This window comes from Suricata suricatta, chromosome 9 (assembly GCF_006229205.1).
Source record: "Suricata suricatta isolate VVHF042 chromosome 9, meerkat_22Aug2017_6uvM2_HiC, whole genome shotgun sequence".
NCBI classification, from domain to species: Eukaryota; Metazoa; Chordata; class Mammalia; order Carnivora; family Herpestidae; genus Suricata; species Suricata suricatta.
This window is the reverse complement of record NC_043708.1, coordinates 77,703,662-77,727,591: the sequence shown is the minus strand read 5'-3', so window position 1 is coordinate 77,727,591 and position 23,930 is coordinate 77,703,662. Positions and strand designations below refer to the sequence as shown.

Sequence of the window (23,930 nt, the reverse complement as noted above, 5' to 3'; positions counted from 1 at the left end):
CTCTCTCTCTCCCTCTCTCAAAATAAATAAACAAACTTAAAATAAATAAATAATTAACTGTGTTATATATTCGCTGTGGGTAATTCTTAACTCTTTGTTTAATTTCCTCTCTTGATTACAGGACTGACTGCAAACTGTATGATACTCTGAAAATAGAGGATAATTAAATTCATGCCATCCATTATTAGACACCTATTTTCTCCCCAGATTCCTTCAGCAGATAAAACATGATTCTGAGGGGCGCCTGGGTAGTACTGTCGGTTAAGCTTCCGACTGGCTTTCAGCTCAGGAGGTGATCTCACAGTTCATGGGTTCTAGCCCTGCATGAGGCTCTGTGCTGACAGCTGTGGAACCTGCTTGGGATTCTTTCTCTCTCCCTTTCTCTCTATTCCTACCCCACTTGTGTGGTGTCCCTCTCAACAATGAATAAGCACTAACAAAAAAACATGAATCTGGCAGCCAAGTTCCTATTTTTAGGGCCATTCACTACCGTTATAAGAAGTGTATGGAATCCTTGCATTCTCTAGCTCATGTCAAATGCTAAGTATCAGATACTGTCCCAGGAATGGTGATAACCTTATAAGTCATTACGAGTTCATAAACACAGGTTTTATTTACCCTGTTTCATTGGACCTCATCCAAACTTCTCTAAAAAGTTCAGGTGCCAGTTTCCTCTCTGGCATGATCTATTTTTTTCTGTTCAAGTCTGTGTCATAATTGTTTGATATATTTTCAGTTACCTTCCAAACACCCCAAGAAAAAGGCATAGAGCACGTGTTCCAGGGTTATAGATACTAAACTGGCAAATTTGGCATACAGTAACTTCCAGGAACTAAAATGTCAGTGTAGAGCATGTGCTTAATTTAACAGCCCATAACACTGTTTTTAGAACACTGAAATACCTACCCTAAGGAAAGCTTATAAAACCCGGGTCTTTAAAGTTAGTAGATGATACCAAGTAAAACTACATGCATTCTCAAAAATATGCATTTTTGTCAGTTCCTGTTAATCCCAAGGCAGCTGAAAGGGGACATGTAAAGGCCTTGAATAGGAGTTTTGAAAAAAACATACTTTTGGAAAGTTTGATAATTAAAAACAATGAAGGAGATGGTACATTTAGGAAAATACTGTCTATCTGCAAACTTTAGCGTCTTAAAGATGTAAGAACTTGGATCCCACTTCTGAGGGTATTTAGTTAAACTTTTTGAGCACAAATTACTCTAGTTCTTTTTTAATTTTTTTAACTTTTATTCATTTTTGAGGCAGAGTATGAGCTGGGAAGGGGCAGAGAGAAAGGGAGACACGGAATCTGAAACAGGCTCCCAGCTCTGAGCTGTCAGCACAGAGCCAGACTCGGGGCTCAAAGCCACAAACCGTGAGATCATGACCTGAGTCATGATGCTTAACTGGCTAAGCCACCCAGGTGCCCAGTTACTTTAGTTCTTATAAAAATTATCAGTATCTTTAGTTTTTTTGCTTAGGACTAGGCCAAATAATTTGAAAGTGTCTCTAATTCTTTATCTCCCATATGTAACATTTCAGCCACGACTTTATTTTACTCTTAAATATGTAATTTATAAATAGAAGCAATGTTGATAGACTTGTTTGACTCCCTTCTAGAAATAAATGACTCATTTTGGATTGCATGTGAGAGCTTCAAGCTGCTCTAAGTAACAATCAGTGACAATGAGAAAATCGTTATTCATCTAGGCAGCAAGAAATTTAGAAAAAAAAAAAGGAAAGCCTGCTGCCTAGTAACTGGGACCTTTTATTAATAACATTGATGGCAAAATTTAGGTTTGCGCGAGTTCTGAAGGTTGAACCAAAAAGCATACATTTCATCTCCACATTTTTTTTTGTACCTTGTCCTACATTGTGTACATTGTTGGTCATTTAAATGCAATCGAATGTACGTTAATCAAAAAAGACATCTGGGGGCGCCTGGGTGGCTCAGTTGGTTAGGTGTCCTACGATGGCTCAGGTCACGATCTCACAGTTTGTGAGTTTGAGCCCCGCCTTGGGCTCTGTGCTGACAGCTCAGAGCCTGGAGCTCCCTTCAGATTCTGTGTTTCCCCCTCACTCTCTTCCCCTGCCATGCTCATGCTCTGTCCCTCAATAATAAATAAAAACATTTAAAATTTTTTTAAGATATCTTAAATTTTAATATAAACTTACAAAAGATTCTGACATTCTAGATTACTTTTTCTATTCGTTACTTCTTACTCATTCAAAATACATATGTTTTGCTTTGAAAATGGGATTTTCCTTTTTGAAAGAAATCCCCTGGAAAGAGAACATCTCTGTTTTCTCTTAAATGCAGGAAATCAACATCACCCCTGGCACTTATCTTTCCTCATAATAGGGGCAAGAGTGGTGGAATTTTGACCCAAATCATCTGTGAAACCGTTGCTGGATGAATTTGGTGCCCACCGCTGCCCTCATTGTTTTGAAACTGAAGAGAAGAACAGGGGTGGAGGGAGCAAAACCCATTTTTTAACTTGGAAATTATTTAGACATGCGAAGTTTGTTTCCCAATGAGGAAAGAGCTTTGTTAGCAGGGGCTGCCCAGATCACATGATGCAACCTTTTGACAAGTGAGTGTCTGCTGGAGACGTCTGTGAGAGACGACCTTTTGACCTAGGAAGGAATGCTGTGAAGGTGGGGAGTGTGCTCTCAGCGCGGGCCCGAGAGGGGGCCTGGAAAACAGCCCCGCCACTGAGCTCACAGGAAGGATCCTAGCTTAGTTTTAGTTTTGAGTTTGCAATTAGATGATAAAAACTTGAGGGATTCTCCTGAAATTGGTCCAGACCTCTACTGTGACTCACACCATCTGAAACACCGTTAAAGCAGCGAACGGCAGGAGCCCCTATAGTTGTGTATGGCAGGCGTGTTGAGAAATCACCTACCTGTGTTCTTGCCTCCAGCTCACGGGAGGGAACATCTGTCTTTGACCTGTTTTTGCGCAGGGGATGAAACCTATGCACGTTGGTGCGGGCCTAGATGAGCGTGTGGGGACGCAGGGGGTGTGGGGCAGGTAGAGTAAAAGTCCATCGCTCTAAAAGCATTCTCAGTAGCGGTGATCTTCATAGAAACAAAAATCCATTGTGCGGGACTGTAATCTGAGAAACTTTCTGTTATCACGCTTGTTCTACTCGCCAACATTGATCCCAGTACATGTGACCCTTTGAAAAGGAGCACCATGTTGGCGATTCCTCTTATTACTCAATACCATTGTGTTTATAATGGCCATTTATATATGGTTACACTCCACGCCCGTTTGGTTAATAGGCGTTCCCAAACTCCCTGATGCCACCTGACTGATGCAGCCTATAAGCTTTGGCCTCTCAATTACTCTCTTTGCCCTGTCTTCTGACATTCCCTGATGTCCTCTATGAAAATGAAACAGGGAGCGTAGGGTGGCTGAAAATGGGGTAGCACAAATTCTGTGGTGGAATGAGGGTGGGGGTACAAAAAAGCCTGGCAAAAGCCTTGAAGAAAATGGGTTACTTTATTTTATTTTTCTCCCCAGCTCCACAATATGTCTGCATGCTTTAGCACTGATTTCTCAGCTAGTTGGGTCCCAGGAGGCCCCACTGAGCCCTGGACAGCTCAGGGAGTTGCAGCTGTATAAAATGGGGGGAAAAATGTAGTTTGTATGAATTGTTCTTTACCTTGGTTTGGGTTCAGAATAGCAGCTGCACTCCGACTTTGTGTGTGACAGCACAAAGGCCAGCAAAACTGAAAAGCAAGTCAGCAAGTAGAGAGACAAAAGCAGCGATCAGCTAATAGAGCTCCACATGGCCTGACTAATTTATGAGAAAAAAACTGTTCTGTTCATTGGATCAGCACTCTGAGGAGGCAGGTGGAATTGTAGGAAGTTTTCATTGACTCTCCTGAGCAACTAAGGACGCCACGAGAGATTCTCCTCAGTTTGAACTTTATCAGGGTCTACGCTTAATCAATAGAGTATTGGAAAAAGAATTAATTACTAAAGCAGAATAAAACAGCTGCATTTTAAACTAAGGATCCATCAATTCAGTAATCTTCCAGTTACAGGCTAGGTGCCGTGAGGATTTGAGTCTATGTAATGAGGAACCCGGGGAGTTTCCTCATGAACAGGCTGGGAATTCACATTAACCCATTTCAGCTATTTGTCACGAGTACAACTCATTTCTCCTCTCCTGCATTACAATCTGTATTTTATGTACTGTGGAACCTACGACATTCCCACATTCACGGGAGGGAGCATGTTGAGGAGGAAATCATTGTCACCCTGAGAAAGAGCCTTACCCTTGCCCGGCCTCTTTATTCTCCGGAGCTGTGGCAGGAGGGCAGGAGCATTGGGAGCCGAACTGCTCCATTGTGTTCCAGGCGGGGGTCAGGGCCCCGCCTGTTGAAGACGCGCTGGTTTGAACCCAGCCTGGAAATGTTTCATCTATAATTTCCATAATGGTGGATTTCAAGGAGGGCTGAGGAGGGTTATGGGAGATGAATTAGGTTTTTAGTGAGCTCATTAGGAAGCCAAACAGAGTTGAGACGGCGAGGCGGCAAGCGGGGCAGTAATCAGTTCTGCTCGCTTTGTTCCTTGCCTTCGGGACATTTCTGGAAAACTTCGCAGCGGCAGGGGCCACCACGCCTGTGCTGAGCAGAGGCTGCCGTCCTGGTGGCTGACTTGTTGATTTGTAAACCTCTTAATTCATTTTTTTTTGTTCAATTTAATCTTTTCTTTCTGAAGGAAAATTAGTTGAATGTTAGCCCTCTTTGCACTATTCACCTCTTAAATTATGCTCATTTTGAAGAGCTTGTTATGCCTGAATAAACATGAAATGACTTGGCATTTTCCCATCAGAGGCACACCCATTTTAACACCATGTATTTACCATTCCTGGAAATGTCTCATTAACTTCTGAAAATCTGCGAGCATGATATTTTGGGCTACTGTAACACACCTCTTGGCAGTCACAGAAGGCAGTTTGGTTAATGCCTCATAATATCCATTTTTATTCTCAACATGAAGAAAGACTCTCTATAGAAAATTGATGCAGTTTGCTCTGCTAATTTTCATGCTCATTCCAATTAATTTAACATGACCCAGATTTTCTTCCTCGGGCTCATCCTGACTAATTAGTAAAGCAACACCTAGAACAAGTTATGTTTAATAACACTGAGGAACACTAGTTGTGAGTGATTTTGATGCTAATAAAGATATTCACTGATGGGACAGATATTTTATGTCAATTATGGTATGTAATTTAGAAGTCCCAAAGTGCTGGTTGGAGTATGGAAAGGCTAGCAAATCGCTATGGGAGATAATAATGTTTTTAAGACTCCTGTAGCACCTAAATAACGGCTTGGGCCAAATACTTTATTATTATTATTACTATGATGATGATGATGATGATGATGATGATGTGTGTGTTTGTTGTTTTTGGAGAGCTAGCAGGACTGTTAAGTGAGTCTGGTAACACAAGGGGCGGAGTTGTTGCATTACAAACCCGACCCAAACTCACTGGGCCTGAGCTCCCAGTACTTACTGAACCTTGGCGAGAGAAGAAAAGCAATCATGGGCATCAGAAAGCAGCATTTGTTCGAGGGGAAGGAGTGGTTTCCCCACCTCCATGGTCGAGGTTCTTTTATCACATTTTTGTCAGTGAGATGAATCAATTGTAGCACTTGGCCCGAAGTTGAAGGTGGTCCATGATGATACCCCCAGTGAAAGGTCTCCAAAGTCAAGTAATGTCTAGATCAGGATTGTTTAAGAGCTCTCTACTTTTTTGCAAGGAAGACAGGTCAAGGTAAGTCTTTGGGAATGAAAAAACACGGGGAGGAATTATTATCTATGATCCCCTCTTTTTTTTAAGTTTTTTTTTTAAGTTTATTTATTTTGAGAGAGAATGAGCTAGAGCGGGGGAGGGGCAGACGGAGAGGGAGACATAATCCCAGCAGGCTCGCACTCTGGGCTCAGAGGCCGATGGGAGGGTTTAACTCAAGAACCGCGAGGTCATGACCTGGGCCGAAATCAAGAGTCAGATGCTTAGCCACCAGAACCACCCAGGTGCCCCCTATCATCCTTTTAACAAACGCTTCGCTTCTTCTGTGCCTGCGCTGAGCTGGGCGGTGCTCTAGGCACTGGGAGTAGGGGTAGTAGGATGGCGTTCCTGCCTGTCTGCTTTACGCTCCGGGCCACAGCAACATGTTCATTTCCTGTGATCTTAGCTTGATAGACCACAAACATTTTAACTAACTGAATGATTCAGTAGGGTATAGGAACGTCAAGAAGTTTTACGAGGACGGAGGATTCTGGGCAGGTAGGCTCTGAAGTCTGGGGTGGCAGTCAGGGGAGCAGCCTCTTGTGTGTTAAGGGTGTGGGTGTGAACTCTGGCTCTTCTGCTTATTACTCATATGACCTTGGGCAAATCATGCAACCTCTCTATGCCTCGGTTTCTTCATCTGGAAAAGGAAAGTCAACCCAGATAGGATGGTGCGAATTCAATGAGGTAATTCATGGAAAGTGCTTTGCAGACTGAAAGAGAGTAAGTGCTCCATACATACTGTGTTTTGTTAATGTTGCAGTTGATATTATAGGAAACAGTGAAAATTTCTTCACATCTCTATATAGAATATATTCTAATCATTTCTCAATACTAGCAACTGTTGTTGAAGTTTGAAATCAGAGTGGACAAGAATAGTTCCTTTTTCTGGATAGTACAAACGGGCTTTTTGGCCACAACCCTATTTAAAAACACAGCAGTCTCCCATATTCTAATTGTTGGTAAGTTTTAATGTGTAACTTTACTGGCTTCTCATATGTTAGGGCTTCCATTATTAGTATTTATTTCCACTTTGCCTTTCCATTTGTTTGATATGAAAAGAGAAAATAATTGGAGGGATTTATACAAGTGTGGCAAGACGTATTGCTAAAAACAAATTGAAAACTAGAAAAAGCAAAAGAAACAACCGTGCTATGATTGATTGTAAAACTGGGAATGTTGCTTTACGAAATTGCCATTTTGGTAGGTTAAAAATGGTCAAATATTAGCAATTTCAGGTGATTCCACTAGTATTCCTAGCCCTTAAGTAATGGAAAATGCATTAGGCAAGGCAAGGAATTAGCAAAATGTTAACCATACTTGCTTTGTCTGTTAAATGGGAATAATAGTATATTTTCCTTATATTTTGTTATGGTGATCAAAAGTTAGAAGAAATAATATGAAAGCTGAAAAATCATAATGTAAACATAAGATATTTTTATCCAGGATCACATATTCCTAAGTTTAGGACATAAGTCTCACCGCCACCAGTAGGTAGTTTTTTAGTATTTTGTGGTTGATGTATAGAGGATGTCAGCTTTACTTTCTACCAGAATAATACATTAACCTTGGAAAAACTAGGTATTTTAGTGGGAGTTATATGGATATAAGGTATATTTTCAAAACAGAATAATCCTATAAGTGATACAATTCTTTTCATATTTCTGGTCATTTAAATGATTTAAATAATACAGTAATTTTGGGAATTTCTTATTTGCTTTAGAATCTTCAAATTTTAATATAAAGTAATACTCAGGATAGAAATAGTTGAGGAAAGTCATTACCAATTTTTGTAGATCTGTGTCATGTAAATTGGACAGTTACCATTTAGCTGTGCCAAGACCCTCCGTTAGGAATAGTTTTACAATTATGAAATGAAGTCGGTCACCTCTTAGTGATTACTGGCTGGTGATAGAAATTGTGTTGTACTGGGTCAGCAGTGAATTCCTCACTCAAAAGGTGTCGAGTCAGCTGGTTTTTAATTTGTTATCTTCTCAAGAGTGCATTCACTGCCTTTATCACTGAGAAGAATGACTCCCTAGCCTAGTGTGATCAAGATCCGGAAATCCGCTGCATCAGCATATTAAGGTAGGACCGCTATTTGATTGGCGGCTCTGAGATCCGGTCCTACAGCAACGAGGCCAGTTCTCGCATAGGTCGGCTTGCACAGGTGTATGCATAAACCTACTAAAAGGACTCTTCCTTTTCCTCCTGGGAAATGGTTGAGCAACTTTTCCTCTTAAACGTTGACCTTTACCATTCTGCTTTATCAGTTAAAATCATCAAGTTCACATCGGTGCCTCTCCAGTTGAGTGGTCTGTCTTTATGACGAGCATCAGCGGGTGCAATGGTGAACTAATAGTTATGTAGCTTTCAGCTCCTCGCCTTGCTAGGATTAGATGATGCCAATCAGGTGTGGTAGATTTCCTATGTGGTGGCAAATGTGGCCTTTTGCTTTGGGGCATTTTGAAGTATGAATTCTGGAAGGCTGAGGGAGAAATTATTTTTCTTAAGCAAATGTGTTTTTCAGCCTGTGGTGACTGTACTTGCATATTTTATTTTCATGTGAGTGAGTCATTAAAAAGAAAAGAGAGAAAGAAAGAAAAAGTAAGAATGAAATGAAACTAACTCATTTGGTTATCTGATATGAACCAAATATCCCATATCTCAAAAGTCAGACGAGTCACTTGACCATGGTCAGGCATCAGGGGCAAGGCCGTAAGACACTGTTATCCCCCCCACATCCTCCTTTTTAAAAATATGAATTCCATTCCATATGGGAATAGAAACTATGAAAGTATAGTTCATTGGGAAGCCTGGGTAGTTCATTCAGTTAGGCGTATGACTCTTGATTTCAGCTCAGGTTGTGATCTCCTGGGTCATGGGATTGAGCCCTATGTCAGGTTCCACACTGACAGCGTGGAGCCTGCTTGGAATTCTCTCTCTCATTCTCTCTCTCTCTCTCTCTCTCTCTCTCTCTCCCTCTCTCTCCCTCTCTCTCTCTCTGCCCCTCCCCAGCCTGTGCACCCATATTTCCAAACGTGTACTCTCTCTCAAGATACATAAACTTAAAAAAAAAAAAAAAAGTATAGTTCATAGACTTCAGCGGAAGATCCAGTTCTGTTACTGACTAACCATATGACTTTAGGCAAGTTTCTTTCTTTTTTTTTTTTTTAAGGCAAGTTTCTTAATCTGTCTGGCATCACTTTCAGAAAATATTAAATAATAATTAAGGTATTGAACTCTGAACTGTCTTACGGATGAGACTTGGCACATTCTAGGTGTTCCACAAGTGTTAGTTCCTGTCTCCATTCGTACAAGGGGTTCAGGGATTATCTTAAGGCATGGAGCTGTCTGGCAAGGGTTAATATTCATTCTGTATTTCCCATTCATTTTTAATCGTAAGGGTGCTCAGAGTCTTTCATGAGTGGTGTCATTTTCCTCTTAGATTGACTAAGGTCTCCAGCCTGAGACCTTCTTACAGTTAGGGGGAATGGGTCAATAGTGTTTTTAAAGGTAGCTTATTAAGAATTATTTCTGTTACCTTCCAGATTATTATTGGTACTTTTTTTTTGCAACTTGAATAGTTGTTTAACAGTATTTCCCATAATGAGATTTGGGCAATCGAGAAAAAAATATATTTTGAAAGTTTATTTATGTATATTGAGATAGAGTGTGCATGCACATGCAGGAGGGGCAGAGAGAGAGGGAGAGAGAGTCCCAAGCAGGCCCTGTGCTGGCAGCGCAGAGCCAATGTGGGGCTCGAACCCACAAACCATGAGATCATGACCTGAGTTAAAGTTAAGAGTCATACATTTAACAGACTGAGTCACCCAGTTGCCCCTGGAGAAAACGATTTTTTTTGTTTTTTGTTTTTTGTTTTTAATTTTTGAGAGACAGAGAGAGACAGCACTAGCAGGGAAGGGTCAGAGAGAGAAGATACAGAATCCAAAGCAGGCTCAAGGCTCTGAGCTGTCAGCACAGAGCCCGACCCGGGACTTGAACTCACGACCCGTGAGATCATGACCGGAGTCGAAGCCAGACACTTAACCGAGTGAGCCACCCAGGCGCCCCGAAAACTGTTTTTGAATAAAGTCTAAGAAGTGCATTCTGACCATCCACATTACATCTTCATGAAGTTTTATAAAAATACTATAAATCTACAGGTTTATCAATATCATATTGGGCTTCTCTCAACAGAATCTTTCAAATGCTGCTCTAAATCATTTCATCCATTCAGCCTCTCATTGCAGGAGTGGGGAGGATCCCCACTGCCCCCTCTCTATTGCAGGCTGTGCTTTCCACTAAAATCTGTTCTCTGCCAAATAACAGGTTTATGGAGATTTAACTATAATCTACCTCACATTATTTTTGTCAACTTTATTGAAGTATAATTTTCATATAAAAACTTCACTCGTTTAAAGTATATAATTTAACAAGTCTTGACAGTTGTATGCATTCACGAGACTAGCACTTATTATAATCAAGATACTATACATTTCCATCATCACCTAAAAGTTTACCTATACTCCTTTTTCATCTCTGTCTGTCTGTCTGTCTCTCTCTCTCTCATACCTGTCCTCAGTCCACCACTGATTTGCTTTTGTTCTCTTAGGTAGCATTTTCTAGAATCTAATACATTTTGATTTAAACAGCATGTGGTTTCTTGTTTGGCTCCTTCCATTTAGTTTAATGACTTATGTAACATGTTGCACATATCAGTAGTTTATTCTTTTTCATTGTGAAGTAGTATTTCAGTGTATGGATATACCACATTTTGTTTGTCCTTTCATAGTAGTTCCTTTTAAGAAGTAACATTTATTGATGCTCCCTGAGTATATGAGGTACTATGTGAGGCTAAATGTCATATATAAATTTTCTAACCTGGTTGGTAAGAGTTAAGCACGTGATACAAGGTAGGGAGTTAATAAATAACTATTACTTATTATTTAATTTTTATAATTAACCTATCAAGTATATATAATTCTTCCCATTTCATTGAGGAGGAAAACTGAGGTTCAGAAGGTTAATCTCTTGACCAAGGTCACACTCAAGCAGTAAGAAATAGATCTGGAAATACAAAACTGTGTTGTTATTTCCTAGCTCATGCTTCTGTGGTCACATCACCATTTTTCCCCAAGGACCTGTGTCTCTGTGGCAATACAGGGAGTGGTGGAGGGTCAGAGTAGAGGGATGAGGAGTATGTCAGATATAAGCATCTGAAGTACAAACAAAATAGTACAGCTGCCCAAAGAAATAGAACAAAGTCAGAAATTCGGAAAAGGAAAGGCGAACCAAGTATTGTGGGGTACTTGTCCAAATGTAGGTTACCTCTGTTGTTAATTAACTGTGTCAATAAAGTTATTTCTTCCAGACAGCATTTCTTACAAGTTAGTGCCTTTGAAATTTATAAAATATCAGGGCGCCTGGCTGTCTCAGTTGGTAGAGCATGTGACTATTGAACTCAGGGTTATGAGTTTGAGCCCTGCGTTGAGTGTGGAGATTGTTTTAAAAACAACAAAAAAAGGAAATTTAAAAAATTTAAAAAAAGAAAAATAAATTTCTGAAACCTGAACTCTATGGGCAGTTTTCAACTCTTGGAGACCAACATGCTAAATAGTTTCTATTTCCGAGTTTTGGATGTAAATTTAGAAAGAATACAGCATATTCCAAGGGATTGGTAAAGGTGTCCATCCGTTTATTCAATAAAAAGTTAGACACATACCATACACCAAGTTCTAATAATGATATGAAAAAAACTAAAAGATATGGTCTCCTGACTTGAAGTTTATGTAGAAGAAATGTAAAAGAAACGTAGAAGTAGTATATATGTGTGTGTAAGTCATCTGGAGTTATTCTGGCAGTTGAAGAAAGCTTTGAGAGAGGTAAATAATTTGGGCTAGGGTTGTGCTGTAATGCAACGGAATTGAGAGTAGGGAAGGGTTAATTTCAGGATAAAGATCAATCTACTTTCTGCGGTGCCCAGGTGGCTCAATCAGTTAAGCATCTGATTCGTGATTTCAGCTCATGAGATGATCTCACAGCTCGTGGGATCAAGCCGCACATCAGGTTCTGTACTGATAGCGTGCAGCCTGCTTGGGATTCTCTCTCTCCCTCTGTTTCTCTGCCCCTCTCCCGCATGTGTATAAGCACGCTCTCTTTCTCTCTCCTTCCCTCCCTCCCTCTCTCTCAAAATACATAAAACTTAAAAATTGTTTTTTAAATTACAAGAAAAGATCAATTGACTATCCCTTAAAGTATATCTTTGGAACATAAACAGTATAAAAATCACCCTGAGTATTTTTGAGTACATACATTTGTCTATACGCAGAGTGCAGAGATGATACCAGTAAGTAGCCTAGAAATCACTTTGTTTTGAAGTAATTCGGAAAGGATTATGACACCTTCAAAACTCTGCTACTAGGATTTTACATCTCTTAACAGCATGCTTTTTTTGTATAAGGAGGTAAAAATGTGTTGTTTTTAAAAAGAGCTTTATTGAGATATAATTCACATACTATATAATTTACCTATTTAATGTGTGTAATTTTTTTAGTATATTCATAGAGCTGTGCAAATATCTCCATGACCAATGTTAAAACATTTTTATCACCCTTGCAGAAACCCTTACCCAGTTGCAGTCATTCTCCATTCACAGTATGCTTTTAGGGGTGCATGGCTGACTCAGTTCATAGAGCATGCGACTCTTAATCTCAGGGTCATGAGTTCAAGCCCTGCATTGGGTATGGAGCGTACTGAAAATAAAATAACTTTTTTTTAAAGTACACTTGTAAAGGGCCCTGTGTCAGTAGTTCTTTGGTACATAGGCTTTATGAAAAATAATTCACTCTACTTTAGATAATTTTTATTAAGCAGGCATATTATTTGTTTCCCTTAGGGCTATTACATACATGTTGTAGATCTCTGCACTACATTACAAAAACATATGTGCTTGTTTTCAAATCATAGTAATGAATTTCTTTAAAACAATCAAATCAAAGTAAGTGGAATGCCTAAATGGACTGGAGCTACTTTTTACATGTTATTAATTTAGTTTATAAACTTCTTAAACAAAAATCCAAAGTTGCATTAGGAAACTGATGTGTGAAAATACTCTTTGAAAAAGTAAAAATACAATTTTAAAATGATTAAATATTCTCCAGTTCTGATGTGTTGATGGTTTAAAAACTATTCACCTAAAGCCAACTATCAACTTCATAGATACTATTGTTCTTTTTTCCATACATAGCTATGACTGGCTTCCTAAAAATATCCCAGAGGGAGTGTTGATAGATTTCTGAATCTAGTTTTCTCAGCAAGCATTATTATTATTATTATTATTGCTATTACTATTATCTAGATGGCCATCTTTTCTCTTAAGATAAAGAATTTCTTTTTGCATTAACAATATCAATTCTAAACTTGGACTTTTATTAAAATATTCTATTGTTTTCATCTTATAATAATCAAGAAAGTGGGAGAGTAATCAGTCTTTTTGTTTTTGTTGTCCAACTGTTTGAAACTAGCATCTGCTGATAGAATTCACAGAGCTAGTATAGTAAGAATTCAAACTGATCACCTGACATCAGAAAAATGTATTGTCTCCGTTTTTGTTTTAGATAGTAAATAAGATATTGGCATAAGGATCTTAAAAATTGAATGAAGTAACTTCTGCCACATAAAATTTGCTTTTTTGTTATTCCTCCTAACAAATTTTTATGACTCGTTGATATTTAACATTTCATTTCATATTACAGTATGCTAAAAGAGACCTTTAGATATAAAATCCTATCATTAATGATAAGATGAGAATATCAGTGGCATGTCCTGAAAATAAAGGCTTGATGTAGTCACTACGTCCTTGGAAGCACACTAACTATACTCTAGTTTTAGTATAAAATGTGAAAGCCTATTTTATATAAAAGGACTTTAGTAGGAAATTCTTTTCACAGATATAAAGGCCGTATCTTTCCTTGAAAGACCTGTTGATTTAGAGATGTTAGCCAGCTCTCTTTACTAAAACACTTTACAATGCTAAAAATAGTCCACTTCAGTTAAATATGGATATTTTAAAAGAGAAAATCCCAGTTAGACTGCAACAGAAGGACATTTTGTGTGACAATATTTTGCATGATTAAAAATTTAAACAGAATAACAGCTATTTATATTTACAGTTACATGAGAGTAATTACTAAAGCAGACAAAATACTTAGAGCATAATTTAATAATGTTTTCCTCTAGCAAAGGTGCCAGAATAGCTATTTGCATAATTTTCACAATTTGTACTGAAACATAGCTAAGTGAAATTGGGAAGACATCTCTCCCCAAACACCCTTTTTCTTTTGTAGGAGATGTGGGAAAGCGACTCGTGTATCGTAACAACTCATTCTTGTATAATTTCCCATAAAAATCATGACCTTTGTGTCAACCATTAGGTGAAAGAAATGTGTTCCATTCATACTTTCTCTTTTAGGGTCTTTCTTTCAATGGCCAGCCTCAGCCCAACCTCAAGGCTCCTAATTATAACATTTACTGGTTCAAAGATTAACCTTCTGAGAGGGGCATTCTGGGCTCTTGGTAACATGATCAGCTTGGTCTTCTCTTGGTCTCTCTCTTTCTGGTTCTTTGTATAGCAGGAGGGAGATGATGGTATCTGGCACATTCCTAGGATGACTTGAAGATAGCAGCCTTCTGTGTTTAGGGCTGAAAGATTGTGAACTCTGTTAGCTGAAATACCACTCCAGGGAGGTGAACAGAACATTAAAAAAGCTTTAGCTGTAGGTAGTGTAGTGCAAGGAGAGTCAAATTTGAGAGCTGGGACTTGAGTGGACATTTGTCCCTGCTTTCTGCCTTAATAAAATCTGAGTGTTAACTGTGGAAAAGGGCATTGGAGAGATCACTAAAAATGAATCATTAGAGTGCCCAGAAGAGCTTTATTATGATGTACTGTGAATAACTTCAGAACCTACTCTGTATTTTTATATGTGCTTATCAGGTAACTGAGTAGAAAGTACATTCCTTTATTCTCTACCACAGAGATTAAGCAATCTGCTGAATTATAATGGCAAAGGAATATACTCTCCTACCGGTTCAGTCAATATCCTTTAGAGAATTCTGTGGGAAGTTAGAATAAATGTCCTCTCTTGAAATATTTTAAAATTTTCAAGTGAAGTTACATATTTCGAATGAGAGGAACCAACTTAAGCCAGGCATAGGCGAAGAGTATTGGAAGCTTTCTTTCACTTATGCTCTCTCAAGGATTAGAGGGTTCCAGTCAATAAACAAAGCCATTTTATGGCTCCTGACGGGTAAATTGAGGGGACTGATTTGGTCAAGGACCAGTATGAGGATGTTTCTGTTCAACAGTTAACAGGATCCAACATGCTATGGAAAATACAGGCGTGCAAAACTGTACTACGGCGCGCACGTTGCCAGCTCAAGCCTAAAACACAGCCACATTTACATATGTGTCCATCTGTCTGTTTTTACACTTTATTTTTCCAACCAGTGGGTGAAGTGGTTTTCATCCAAGCTGCAGTCTGAATTTTTTTTTTCACCCACCACTTTGCATTATACCATATAGATGCATATTTTAAAGTGCATGTTGTTTGTCTCTGGACACACATTTGCACCGCTCGGGCCGAGGTTTCAGTCCCCTGCTGGAAGGTGAGCTCCTGTTCACAGGCCCCCAAGCCGAGCCGAGGCTGCCCGCACCGCTGGCCTGGCTCCTGGCTCCAGGTCCCCCAGTCAGGGAGCAGTTTGTGGCCTTCTCCAGGGCACAGAAGTCCCCCTGGACAGGCCCGGGTGAAGCCGCTGGGCCCACAAGCTGGGGAGAGCCAGTGAGAATGGAAGTGCTTTAGGTCTCTTCAGTGGAGAGAGACTGCATAAATCCTGTGTAAATAGAAGGAGGATAACAAAGAAGGAGCCCCTGCAGCTCTGAGCATTTGGAGCCATTTGGGGCTGAATTTGCTAAATGCTGCTTATACCGCCTGAAAAGTTGAAGAGAAAGGAGCATAAAATCCCCTCTGTTTTCCCCTTTCTGCTCCTACCCCGGGGGGAGGGTGTTCAGGACCAGGGAAGTCTGAGGTAAGCCGATGAAGACTTGTTTTTTCAGTGCTCTTTTGAGTGTGAAGAAGGTGGCCTGGGTCACTGTCCTCTCTTTAATGTCGGAAACCCACACAGTTAGTAAATGTTGCATGTAAACGAAAGCATTTCATCTCTTCTGCTTCCCTCCGTGCTAGTGGGCCATGAACTAGTCACTTGAAAAATCACAGAAAAATTTCACTTTAACATGTCCAGACAGTTAAGCACAGCAGGAGAGTGAAAGAGATCAGTAATTAGCAGGTCTCACTGCTGGCCCCTCACCCCACCTCTGGCCCCTCACCCTCCCCACATTTCTGGGTCTTGAGCTTTCCCCTCCCCCAAGCTGAGCTGACGTGAATAAAGGTAAATGGCATGTGCAAAAAGATTGACTTTGTGGCAGGTTTTTGGAAAGCGAGGTTTGCAGGGCTCTTGTTGAAAACAGAACCAGGCAAAGGCAGCCTCTCCTCCTCCTCCTCCTCCTCTTTTTTTTTTTTTTTTCTTTTGCAGCTCATTTGAAACTCTGATGCAGGATTCTCAGTGGGATGTCCTAAATTAAAATCCTGGAAGGTAGTCCCCAAAGGAAAATAACTTTTTGCCTCTTCATACATTTTAATCCTGTTTTCAAAGTATTAAATTGAGGAAAAAAAAAAAAAAGAAATGACAGAGAATGGGTTTACAAGGTACTGCGTGTTACAGTTCCACAGCTACCTAATACTTCCTCTGTAACCGCAGGGTTCTAGCAATCTGAACAGCCGGGCAATGCTCGCGGCCCACGGCCTCCCAGCACTCCGTCTTCCCATTTGGAATAAGGCAGGTTTGAGATGGAGTACCGTTTTCATAAACAGTAAATGATGCCTGTCTCAGATATGTAAGGAGCATCTCTGAGGAGGACCACAGGTATACGAAACAGTAAAACGCTGGGCACGGTACCGTGATGCCCAGGGCTCCTAGCGAGGGACGGAGCCCAAGGCTCAGTGGATCCTAGAACAAGTTACCAGAGTCAAGAGGTCTCCTTCATGCACAGTTTCTTCGAAGCAGGTTATATTCTCATCGGGTCCTAATAAGATGTGTAAAGGATCTTGCTACCCATGTGTTCATTCTACTAACATTTGAGTGTTTACTCCGTGTCAGGTCTAGAGCCTGACACAGGCTCCTGTGTTAGAAAAGTTCACAGTCAAGCAGGACCAAGAAATGAGTAAACAAATAAATTGCAAAAGTGGAAAGTATATATAACAGGCAAGAACAAACCCCTGAAGAAGTAGAAAGCGTAGGGTAGTAACTCCGTCAATGGGAGCTGGAGAAAGCTTTGCAAAGGAGGCTCCTTTTTCTCTGAGTTGTGCAGGCTGAATAGGAGTTTGCCTTGACAAAGAAGAATGGAAAGTAGGGGGAGTAAAAATGAAGAGAAAGGGCAGTCCAAGCCAAAGGGAAAGGACTAATGGCATGGAATCTTGAATGATCTTGTGGCTCAGAGAAGTCTTTGAAATTCCACAGATGCTTCTATTTCTACGTCCTATTTGATTTGAGATTTTCATCCACAGTGAACAATAATGATCCTGTCTATAGGTAATGGCTGTATGTTTGTGTAAAATATGCATCTGCTTGTTTCACAGTTCATATTTACTTTTAATTTTTTTTAACATTCATTTTTTGAGAGACAGAGTGTGAGCAGGGGTGGGGCAGAGAGAGAGAGGGAGACATAGAATCCGAGGCAGGCTCCAGGCTCTGAGCTGTCAGCACGGAGCCCGATTCAGGGGCTCCAACTCATGGACCATGAGATCATGACCTGCACCAAAGTTGGACACTTAACTGACTGAGCCACCCAAGTGTCCCAGTTCATATTTACTTTTACATGTGCTGCTGCCCACTGTCCCCTTGGAACATGAATGTACATATACAAGGCCTTAGCCCTGGACTTCGTTTTTGGGGCAGTGAGTGCTTATCCAGATGCAAGTTTCCCTTTTTATTCTCTTGTCCTCTGAGCAGGTTGAGGGAGAGGACAGAAGTTGGGAGGCTGGGCTTGGAGAACTGGGCCACAAACTAACTACGTGACCTTTGACAAGTCACTTCGTTTCTGAGTCTATGTTCTCATATCTGTAAAATGGAATTGGTTGTAGTAGTTACTTCATTTGCTGTGAACATTACATGAGGATTAGAACACTGCAAGTGCCCAATGAGAGTGACTTGTGGTCATGAAGATAATGAACGTGCCAGCAGTAATGATAGAGGAGGGGCCTGTATTCTAGAAATAGAGAAATAGGGGTAGAAAAAGGACCACTCTAACATTAAATAAAAACGTCTTTTAGAACTCTAAATTTGTGTGTGTGTGTGTACATACGTATTCATGCACATGTGTATGATTATAGGCAAAAATCTGCAGTTCATCTATGAATATGTTTAGACACTTGTGTAAAAATTGGGGAATTATTTGATAAAGATACAATACAATTTACATACATGTAGGTTTATGATCACATACATAAATGTCTATGTATTCAGGAATATACCTAATTCCTGGAAATAGATTGTTTAGAAGGTGTGTGTGTATGTGTGTATCTGAAAGTAGTGGATTTCCATTGTATGCAATGAAAATGGTAATATGCCTTTCTGTTTAGCAAGGTAGATAATGTAAAGCCATGTTCTTTCAGATGAGATGTCATTCTTTTTTTACAGTATATATTTTGTATGAATGTATTTACTATGAAACCTGGTCCAAAACTTGGCAGAGGGGGAATTGAATAATGTACCACTGACTTACCCAAAAGAACTCCACATGCTACCAACCACTGTGCATATTTATTTGCCCTGATACAAGACTGAGAGGTCAGTTTTAGATGTTTGTTAGTTGACAGTGTGCCAAATGTCTTGGCAACCTTATTCTAGCTTTAAAAAAGTGACTTTGAAGCAGGGGGATATATTGTTTTAATCACAATTCTGTGACGTGTTTAATAGCACTGCACAGAGCTCATGAGATCCTTACTGTGTGGACAGTGGGTTCTCCAATATTTGTAGCATCTCTAAGCTCTGAAGTTTAGTCTGGTGTCTCCACTTGGATGACAAGAAACCCGTTAGGAATAATCCTGAATCCCCAAGTCCGTTGCTGTATCAGGTATATCTAAAGCCCTTCGGGCACTGGCTTACTTTTGCAAGAAAATGTTTGCACCTCATGAACCTGGACCAGCCCAGACCAGCTCAATCCCCATTCCTGGGCCCTAGATCTAATCTCTTGTCTGCACTTATAATTTTACCTGTGAGATCAAACCTTGCTTAGATCTGTCACTGATAGCAGGGTTCAAATGAGGTAATGGTTTGAAAAGTGACAGATGACTTACAATATTAATGTGAGAATACCAGTGACCATAACACTGAACCTGAAGTTGCCTGGATTCTAGTTCATCCTTGACCACTTATAGCTGTGGAATCTTGAACAACCACCTAAACTCCTGGCCTCGTTTTTCTCACTGGCAAATGTCTCTTGTTTTGGTTTGGTTTGTTTTGTTCTGTTTTTGGAGAGAGGAGCAGAATAGGTAGAACGGTAGAAGAAGATGGGCCTTCTTGGTTGCTGCATTGTAGTTCTGATAGGACAGGAAGGCTATCCTAGGGATATCAGACTCATCAGAGCACATCATCACTGTATCATTGCTTTATTCCAAACCAATAAATGAATGTCAAAAATATAGATTTTTGACTAAATGGAATAAGATGATGTGCCAATGAAAGGAAGTGATGTCCTTTTACCTGGGTAATTTTTATGACCTACAGTTGTATGGATTGAGAATTTCTGCTGTAGAATCATCCGAGGACTCCCTGGATACACAGCTATGAATATTGACTTTGCCCACACCTGGATGCCCGTGGTATCCCAGGAGTTAGCTTCCTACACCTAATAAACTCTCAGTATTGGTCTTTAGGTAGGTGTGGATTGGAGCTGCTTTCAAGAGCAGTGCCCTGCTGTGAGCACAGTATGCTCAGCTATGGGAAGTATGTGTGATTTCCTCCAGAGCCTGGGTGTAAATCCAGCCACAGATGGTCTCAAAGTACCTCAGAGTCATACAACAGGAGGAAGACCAAGAGTCAGGCCTTCAGACGGCAACCACCAGGAAGAGCAGGTTAAGGGGGGCTTCTGTGTGCTCTGTGGCAGCGCTTCTTAAACTCAAGTGGCTGTGAAAGTCACTAGGAACTCTCAGTAACATTCAGATTATTAGGCCCCACCCCAAAGATTCAAATTCAGTAGGACTAGGAGGGGCCAGGAATTTGCATTTCTCACCATTTCTTCATCTGTGCCAAAGCTGCTGGTCCATATTTTGAAAGCCAGTTTTCTAGGGCTTCTTCCTTCCTTTTCATCCCTCATCACCAGAAGGTTAGGACAGGGCTACATTCTGTTGGCCAGTACATGTGATGGAGAACACTGTGGCTCTTCCGTAGTGAGTGAGGCCTGCGCCGCGCTCTGGTTGCTCACCGTGACCACTGACCTCATGTATGGGAGTAGCATAGACTTGTAGTGACCTACCTGCCCTTGAAGTTGCGTCTTCTTAGTTCCGTGGCTTCCAAAAGCCAGTTTTGAGAACCAAGGCGAGACTGGTTGTCAAAACAAACCCAAGGACCTTGTTAAAAATATAAATTCCTTGTCTCTGCCCTGGGATGTTTTGATTTCATGAATATAGGATAAGGCCTGGAGACCTATGTTTTTAACAGCCTCCCCTGATGATTTAATCCACTTTAGAGCTGTCTATCTACAGGCCTTAAATATTTCTTTCCATGGTCACCAGGAAGGCACCACTCTTTTGAGTATCTTTGCCCCCAGTTTAGACTGTGCCCTTAGAGAAGGGATTAGCAACCTTTTAGAAGAAGTTTTATACGATTTTTTTTTCTGTGGGTTTTCATAATCAGAAGTGGCAGTGCTAGTGGGATGGCCAGTGGTTCAGCCGTCACAAAGGCTTCATGTACACTGAGTTCTTTTGAGAAGCACCATTCCTGGCATGGTGGAAGTGGCCGTGTGTGCACAGGCCCCCCCAGCCCCTTAGGCACTATAATGAGTGCACTTGCCCCAGTTTGGGATTATCAGAAAGAGGGGAAGGTCCTTGAATAAGCTCATGGATGAGTGCAGTTGTTCACTCACCCAGCGGACAAGCACTGAGTGTCTGCTCCGGGTCAGACAGAGAGGTGTGCTCTCAGGACAAAAAGATAAATGAAAAACAGCTCCTGCCTTCAGGACTCCACACTTTTGAATCTTAAGATGCTGAGAGGGACGCTATTACCTTGTATACCTCCTTTGGCACATGTGTCTGTGCTGGTGTATATACCCTTTTTGGCACAGAAACTCATTTGGCACAGGTTCCAAGGAACCCAACTAGCTTACATGCAGACTTAAAACAAGAAAACAATGTTGACTTTAAGAGTTTCTAACTCTTGCATCTGCACAATTTTAAGTTGCAGATCACACAGTTTTCCTTCAAAATGTTGCTCTTGTTTTTTCTCCACACTGGAGTTGGTGCAGTCCATTAAAGGAGAAAACAATGGTATTTACTCTGATATTTGGAGAGGAAAATTCTTCTTCTTAAGGAAGCATACACACTAATATTTATTTAATTTATTTTTTTAACATTCATTTTTGAGAGAGAGAGAGACACAGAGAGACAGACAGACAGAGTCTGAACAGGGGAGGGGCAGAGAGGGAGACACAGAATCCAAAGCAGGCTTCAGGCTCTGAGCTGTCAGCACAGAGCCCGACATGGGGCTTGAACCCACGAAACAGGATATCATGACGTGAGCCAAAGTCAGACGCTTAACTGACTGAGCTACCTAGGCACCCCCAACACTAATATTAATTTAAAAATGTAGTGTCTAGTACCTACTTACTATAAAAACAGGTGCATTTTTCTTAACAATTATTTATTACACTGGATCCAAATTCAAATATTTTAGAACACTTACGTAAAATGGACTGCTTTATATTAAAATTCATGTGATGCTCCTGCCTTCTCCAGTTTCAGTCAGTCAGCAAAGGATGCTCAATCTAGCTATATATTTTTTTCTTGAATTTCTTTCTTAAATAGTTTGAAGGTGTTACCAGCCCTCTTTGCTTTTAACCAGGAGAAAAGGCACTATAGAAATTCTGTCTCTCATTTTTAAGGTGATTGATTGGGTTAAAAAAGCAAATGCCTGCCTTCCTTTCTTTCCTTATTTCTCTTTCCTTCCTTCCTTCCTTTTTTTTTTCTTTTTGGTTGAACTTCTTTCAATTAAGCCATTAACCTTTTAAAACAAGTATATTCAAAAATCTATCAAAAAAAGCTAAATGAGATTTTAACAAAATCCTGACAATTTCAGCTTAAACATATACACAGAAACCATATGTGCTTCGGAAGAAATATATACACACAGGCATTGTTTACAGTGTGTGTTTTTATATTTGGAAGACATTGAAGGAAGAGCCATTCCATACATACATTATCTGCAGTGTACCTCCAGATAGCCCACAGAGATTTTTACATTAAGAGACAAAGATATCTTTATCCATGGTAGATAGACAGACAGACTGACTGACTTCAAACTTGGACTTGCAGTGTGGGTTTTTTTTTCCCCCCTCATCTCCGGGTACTGCTTTTCAGAATTGCCTCGGGCTACAGAACAGCACCTCAGATCCCCAAGGCCCACTGCCTGGCTCCTAATAGCCACTCTCCATCTGTGTCACATGAACAGCTGATGAGATCGCTCCGGCGTCTGTATTTTGGAGAGCACATCCACCCAGGTTAAAATGCTGGGGTTGCCAAGGAGCAGTCAGAAGCCATTAGTGTGGGTGAGAATTTGCCTTGCAGCAGTTCCTTGGCATGGTGGAAAGCGTGTACGCGTGTCCCGGCTCGAGCTTGTGTGTGTGTGTATGTGTGTGTGTCTCCTTGTGCAAGCGACCCCCAGTATACATGGGTGTGCGGATGAAGCAAGATGCAGGTGAGGACTAGATTCCACATATTTAGCATTCAAAAGTCAAATGCCTTTTGTTTCCCTGTACTCTGATTAGTTCTTTGACTACTTGGGGTCCCTTTGCCTCACTCTTTTTTTTTTTTTTTTTTTTTATCATAACAGACGGCAAAGAAAAAGAGAACAGCAACTTCGGGGTCATGCTCTAGTGTTTGGGCAGATGGAAGGGAGCTGCTTTGCCTTGGGGCAGGGTGGTTGTAATGAAGTGGCCTGTCAGTCTGTAAATAGTGAGGGTCATCTCTTCCATGTGATGGAGGGTATCACATTGCAGTGAAAATGGAAATGTCAATAAAATTAATCTGCCAGCTCTTTGCTGTGGCTTTTCTGCTTTTCTGGTCAAAGAAGGTTGAAGGGGTTTTTTTTTGGTGAGAAAGGAAAAGGACAGGTACTGCGAAGCTCATGGAGCGGACCCAGAAGTTAGAAGGGAGGGGCCCGGTGGGTAGCACGCAGTGGTGTAGGCAGCCCAGGCCAAGAGGAAGGAAAGGGTCTGGGAATGAGCTGGTGGATCTATAACATTCCCCGGGAAGCTGCGGAGCGTCTAGCTCAGGCTACATTGAGCACAGAGTTTATTGTTTTAGGCTTTCTTGGACAAGGTTTTTACTTAGCATGGGATTTATGGCATTTACTGCTAATGAATGTCTATTCTTAAATTACAAAAACCCCCATCTCAGTGCAATTCCCAGATGTCCTTCCAGGACCCCAGCTTCTTAAACACCAGCAGGGAGCATAAACTCTCCACTTCTCTGTTTTCCTCTTTCGTGTGGCTCCAGGCTAATGATGTGCAAGGAAAACACAGCCATCTATAAAGCCCCAGCGCTGTCCCCGCATTCTTCATTTATTTTGCATTTGATTATGCCACAAGTCGGATCTTGTTTCTCTCCTTTTTTAAAGTTATTAGTTCAAATATTAATGTCGGGATGTGGCATATATTGCTGCTCTTGATTGATGCCTTCCCAAAAACAGGAAGACGTGCTCGTATGAATTTTAAGAAAGTAGGGGTCCTGCAATGCCTTGCCAGAAGAGTTTTTCAGATACATAATTTAGATGCCCTCCAGGCAGGCTTTC

The 23,930-nt window shown here is 40.7% G+C and overlaps 1 protein-coding gene across 6 annotated transcripts in view; it reads left to right on the top strand.

Moving 5' to 3' along the window:
• MEIS2 (Meis homeobox 2) overlaps positions 1-23,930 on the top strand; it is a 204,307-nt gene that overhangs the window by 41,297 nt on the left and 139,080 nt on the right. The window lies entirely within an intron of this gene.